Here is a 6,584-nt window from a genome sequence, read left to right as displayed (position 1 = left end):
TCCTGCAGAGGACTTTGACTCAAAAGCACTTTGACACCGGGTCTCAAGTCACCCTAAAGCCTGATGAAGGAGGCTGTGCGTCCGCGTTAATCAGATGCGGAAACTGAGGCTCCGTGAGGTTAAGCGGCGCATGGCAGCCCTGGTGGCAGCGGTCTCCCTGGGAGGTCCCTGCTCTAGTCTGAGTGATCTCCAGCCAGAGGGACAGAGGCTGCCTCTAACACAGGAGGTGGAACCAAGCCTTGCCCTGCAGCTGCGGGAAGCCCCAGAGGCACCCACGGAGAGTCTGACGCATGGGATATTTTGCCCACATTGTGTGTGTTTTAACCCGGGTCACCTGGTATCCTGGAGCCTTTCAGGAAGAAGCCTACTTTCTATTAATCAGCACGAACCAAAAGACGCCCCCTGACCCCTCGGAAAGAAATGCGAAGGACAGAGTTGACGACGCTTAGGAAAATGGAGGAAACGGCAACCCCCACGGGCCCAGGGGTTGGGGCTATTAATCTCCCGCCACCAAAGGAAATGAAATCATTATGTCTGCAGCTACAGAATCCCAAAGAACAAATTTCCTGCCAGGATAATAAATGGACTCTTTTGTTTTCGCCTTGACTCCCATCACATGACCCTCCTGGCCCATTCCTCACGCAGGTGAGTCTGCTGGGTAAATAGCAGAGGTTTCAGTTTCAGCCTCCAAAACCGGCCCAGAAGTGTCCCACGGCACACTGGGCCACTTGCCCCGCCCCTCTGTCTGTCCTTCCCCAAACACCTCCTGCAGAAGGAGCAGGCTTCTGCTCCTCTCAGTCCTTCCCCCGCCCACAGGCAGGAGCCCGTTTCCAAGGAACTCCGTGGAGAAATGGGGGGAAAAGTCATTTTATTGTGAGCAGGCATCACGCAAGATGTACTTTGGAAACAATAATGAACAGTAAATACAGGCTGTGGAGTTCCCGGGACCAGCCGAGGAGCACCCGAGCGACACTCCTGCAGACACACGTGAAGAACAGAGCAGGGCTTGGGAGGCCTTGAGAAGGAGGCCTGCGGGCACCCTGGGCTGCACCGACATTCCGCAGAATGGGGCCTTAGAGCTCTGCCCCTGCAGATCACAGACCACATTGTGCCGGCAATGAGCCACTTCATAACGGGCCTCTGTTCAGCCACGTCTCTGGACCCTGACTTCTAAAGTGGGTCCGCATGCACACAGAAAACTGCTGCTAGCTTAACACACAGCAGGAGCCCTGGTGTCTGGAGGACAGACCCCTGGGACGTCTGTCTGCTGCCCCTTGCTCTCCTGTCCCTGGGCCTCTGAGAAGGGGAAATGCCGAAGGATGGATGCACACCATCTTGGTAGGAGAAGAAAGCCAGCTCCAATGCACAGGCTGGGAGCTCCCCTCCCCCAGAGATGTGGCCAGTCAGAGAGCCTCTGCGGGCGTGAGGACAAATGACCACAGGCATCTTCTCTGACCTTCACCTCCTTTGTGTGTGTGTGTTTGTGCATGCATGTGCAAGTGTGTTTGTGCATGCATGTGCAAGTGTGTGTGTGTGTGTGTGTGTTTGCATGTGTGTGTGTGTGTAGGCAGGAAGGACGGGATTTCAGTTAAGCGGTCCAGGGATCTAACAGAGGCAGGTGTCACCTCTGAAAAGAAGAAAGAGCTTGCTAGGCATTCCCGGACATCATCGAAAAACTGTGACATGTGAGTCCTTTGGGGCAAAACTGGATAAAAAGATCAGGGTTGGGCCAGGGGTGACAGGGTGGTTAAAGCAGCTAGGTCCCACATGGCTGTTTGAGTCCCAGACCTGATGTCTTGAGAAACATGCCAGGCACATGTGTGTGTGTGTGTGTGTGTGTGTGTGTGCCCAAAAATTCCAAAAGCAGGGAGAAGCAAGGAGAAGAGATTGTGGTGTGACCACTCCTTACGAGGTGTGTTCTCTCCCTCTCTCTCTCTTTCTCCAGCAAGCACAAATGCCATATGGAAAACCTTTAAAAAATAATAATAGGGGCCCAGCAGAGGCCATGATGGTTACTTCAGTGGACTCCCACATAGTCGACTGTGATTCGAGGCCCAGACCTGGCAGCTTAAAACTCACACCAGGAACGTATGCAAGCATGCCCAAGAACCTGGGAGGAGAGTGAAAGGGAAGGGATTGTGGTGTGGCCATCCCCTTAGGGAGTGATTTCCCGCTGTCTGTCTATCTCTCTCTGGAAAGCGCAAAATCCCTATAGCAAAAAGATCTCTTAAAATAACAATAATAATCAGGATCTTGGGCGGAAAATATAAAGTTGTACTCCCTCGAGAAGCGAGATAAGCAGGTATGTGACTCCCACTGCCTGAGATCTCTGGGCTATCTCCCCTGAGAGGACTCCATGCAATACAGAAGAAGCTATGAGTCTTGTCTGTTCCTGCCCCTGCTTCTCTCCTCCAAAGCAGAGAGCCTTGAAGCTATGGCAAAGGGGCATGAACACCACCTACCATCCCGCCTGTCACTGCTCTGGCCTTTGCGCCTGCACCTCATCACCCTCGTCTTCATAGTCCCTGCCCACAGCTCTGCAAATGATTGTTTATATGCGTGTCTTCCCGTGAGATGTGTTTCTCCAGAACACGCATGCTGTCTTTTATGTCTATGCAACTGCAGCAAGACAAATGGGTGGTCTACAGATGGATGGTTGGTCGGATGAATGGGTAAGCCAGATTACCTGAGGTTTATTATCTTCATCAATCCCACTTCTTTGGGGGAGAAATAAAAGTTAATTATAAAGCATTATTCCATGCCAGGTATTGTTCTATGACAGATAACTTCTACACCTTATTTAATTCACACAGCTGTTTCAGGAAGTGGGTTCAGTTTTGACATTTTACAGAGGAGAAACTGGATCAACAACGTGGAGTGCTATCCTTGAGACCCAAAGGCAGGTCTGTGGACTCTTCCACACCTAGTCTTCATATGAACCACACCGTCAGCCATCTTTCAGAAGATGAGCGCAACGAACATTTGTTGGGCATCTACTGGGTTGCCTGGCATAATGCCCCACGCTAAAAATCGCCAGTGGATTTAGATGGAGCTCTCAGGGAAGTAGCGAGGAAACCCAAGCTCTGCAGTGAATCCACACAGGAAAAAGCCGATCGCATGAAAGCATATGCAAGCTGGCGGAGAGTCCAGGCTAGCACAGAGGGTGAAGGAGGCAAATCCTCCACTTCCAAAAGGCAATAGGTAAACGCTGTGTATGGTAGCACACACCTGTAATCCCAGCAACTCGGGAGGCTGAGCAAGAGGGCTGTGAGGTCAGAGTTGGTCTGGGCAACATAGCAAGGCTAGGTAAGTAAGAACTGTGCACGGTGTCACGTACGTACGGTGACAGCTGCATGGGAGGCGGAGGCAGGAGGAACCCCATTAAGATGTATGATGATTAAATGTAAATAATAAATATTAAAAAAAATAAAGCTCAACAACAGTGACAAAAACAATCATCTTAGCACTCTGGAAATTAACCAAGAACAGTCAACAATCTGAGAAGTGTTTATGTTTCAAAGACTAAATGTGGAGTAGGCATAGTGGGAATCTGTGGCATCCCTGCCTACAGCTCCACCTTCTCCCACCCTCCCTCCAGTTCTTTCAACATGGAGGTTCCGCCAGGACAGAGTAGGACAGAGGAACATCAGAGCTGTGTGGTCAGAGGGGACTCACTTCCTTTGGAGTGCTTGGCCATGTCCCTGGAATAACGCTGTCAGTAGAAGTGATTATCTCAGCAGGTGAAAACGAAGCATAACTGGGGCAAAATGCTCCTGGCTAGGCTGTGCCCTACCCAACAAAAGCCAGAGAGGATTCAAGATACCCACACACTCCTGGTCAACTCTAGGTTGTGCTTACTCACTAGAGACGTGAGAGGTCCCAGGGTAAAGTCAAGGCCAGAGCAGGCTTCAAAATGGCCTGACCTTTGAATGTGCCTCCCTACTCATGCACAGACCCACCAGCAGGGAGCAGAACAGTTACTGGCTCAAACTCCCTACTCACACACAGACCCACCAGCAGAGAACAGAACAGTTACTGGCTCTAGGTGTCTGAGCACAGCCTCTCCCCAGTCTAATCACTGGCAGACCCTAACCTATATAAACAGAGAGACTGCCTTTGTCTACAAAACAAAACTTAAACACAAAAACAAACATTAAAACTAAACACTGAACCAATACATCAGAGGAGATATATTTCACAGATAAGCCAGGCAAGCTATTTGTTAAACAAACAAACAAAAAACAAAAACAAAAAACCAGCAACAATGACATCCTTTGGGAGAAAAAATAAGAACCCAGAATGACAACAATATATAAAATGTCCTCTTTTTAACAAGAAATTAGGACATATCCACAGATACAGGAAAGTGTGACCCATACTCAAGAAAGAAAGTGGTCAATTGAAACTCTCTGAATCTCAGATGTTAGACTCAGTTGACAAAGATTTCAAAGCAGTTATTAAAGATACGTTCGAAAAACTACAGGAAACCATGTTAAATAATCAGGGAAACTGTAACACCAATAAGCAGACAAAAAAGAGATCTTCTTTAAGAAGATAAAAGTGATTTAAAAAAAAAAGAAGAAGAACCAAGTGGAAGTTCTGGAGTTGAAGAGTACACTAACTGAAAAGAAAAACTCACTAGAGGAGTTCAACAGAAGATTCAAGAAGGAAAGAGGAAAAAAAAAAAAGATCAGTGAAACTGAAGATTGATTAATGGAAATTATCGTATCTAAAAGACACAGAAAAAGAAGATGAAAGTAAAAAGCAACAGAACCTCAGAAACACATTGGTTAATATCAAGCACATAAATATTTATGTTATAAGAACGTCAGAAGTAAAGAAAAAAGAAAAGCACAAAAAAAGTTTTTGAAAAATAGTGGTTTAAAACTTTGAATTTTGATGCGAAACGTGGATCTACACACATTCAGTTGGTCCAAGAACCTCAGGCAGGATAAAGACGAGGAGCTCCATGCCTAGATACATCATACTCAAACTGTTCAAAGACCAAGAGAACATTGTGGATGCAGCAGAGAGAAACAATTCATCACACATAGAGGCACATCAGTGTGATTAATACCTCCATTCTTTCCTGAACCAACTGGAGGCCCAACGGCAGTAAAATGATATTAAAAGTGCTGAAAGAAAAAAAAATTGCCAACCAATAATTCTATATCCAACAAAACTATCCTATAAAAATGAAGGCAAAATAAACACATTCCTTGGTAACCAAGCTGAGAGAATTTTTTGTTAGCAAATCTACCTAAAATACAAAAACAAAACAAAGAATGTCATTCAAGATAGAAACAAATGACACCAGAAGGTAACTTGAAAACACAAGAAGAAGTGAAAAGCATTGGAAATGGTAAATATGTGAGTTAATATAAAAGACTATGTGTCAAGGCCAGCAGTTAGCATAATGGCTATGTCGCTGGACTCCCATGTAGTCGACCGCAGTTTGAGTCCTGGACCCAGTGGCTTAAACTCAAGCCGGGCGCATGTGCGTGTGTGCCCAAGATCCCGAGAGGAGAATGGAGGAGAAGGGATTGCGGCATGGCCATCCCCCCCTGGGGGGTGATTTCTCGCTTTCTGTCTCTCTGCCTCTCTCTGTCTTTCTAGCGAGTGCACGTGCCCTATAGCAAAAACCTCTCAAAAAAAAAAAAAATGGCTATACGTCTTCTCTTAATTTCCATTAAAGGCATAAGATTTATAAATATAGCACTGTATTGCTGAGTTTATAGCAGAAAAATGCAATAGATACAAATTAATAGCACAGAGAATGAGTCAGGGCATGCTTCACGTGAGAGGAGCCATTTCAACCGGGTCATTAAGAATGTGTAGAATATCCTTTTCTCTTTCACAGCCATCGTCTGAGCAGCGGCGGCCAAAATGAAGTTCAATCCTTTTGTGACTTCTGACCACAGCAAGCACCGTAAAAGGCATTTCAGCGCATGGCCCCACATCTGCAGGAAGATTATGTCTTTCCCTCCTTTCCAAGGAGCTGAGACGGAAGTACAATGTTGACCTATGCCCATCCGAAAGGATGATGAAGTTCAGGTTGTGCGAGGACACTAACAAAGGTCAGCACATTGGCAAAGCCGTCCAGGTTTACAGGAAGAAATACGTCATCTACATCGAGTGGGTGCAAGGTCCACATGGGCATTCACCCCAGCAAGGTGGTTATCATCAGACTAAAACTGGACAAAGACCGCAAAAAGATGCTTGAACGGAAAGTGAAGTCTCACCAAGCAGGAAAGGAAAAGGGTGAATATAAGGAAGAAGCAATTGAGAAGATACAGGAGTAAAATAATCTTATATACAGCTTTTACTAAAAACTGCTAAAATAAAAAAATAATAATTTAAAAAAAGACTGTGTAGAAAATTAAGAGATGTAGGCAGTGGGAAAGGTACTGCAAGCAGAGAGAACAGAACAGCCAGAGGTGTGGAGACAGGGAAGACATCTTTGAGGGCCTGGGAGAGAAAGCTAGAAAGCCTACTGCAGGTAACTAAGAGGTCCATGGAGGGTCGAGGTAAGGACCTAGGAGAAACTCTGAAGTGGGGAGCAGGCAACGGCTGAGACATCTCCA

At 46.5% G+C, this 6,584-nt stretch overlaps 1 pseudogene; it reads left to right on the top strand.

The window, feature by feature from the left end:
• The first annotated feature begins 5,886 nt into the window (after positions 1 to 5,886).
• LOC114008192 (60S ribosomal protein L26-like) lies at positions 5,887 to 6,302 on the top strand (annotated as a pseudogene).
• Positions 6,303 to 6,584: the final 282 nt, after the last annotated feature.

Source organism: Tupaia chinensis, unplaced genomic scaffold (assembly GCF_000334495.1).
Source record: "Tupaia chinensis unplaced genomic scaffold, TupChi_1.0 Scaffold000302_1, whole genome shotgun sequence".
Lineage (NCBI taxonomy): Eukaryota > Metazoa > Chordata > Mammalia > Scandentia > Tupaiidae > Tupaia > Tupaia belangeri.
This window is presented reverse-complemented; position numbering and strand designations above follow the sequence as displayed.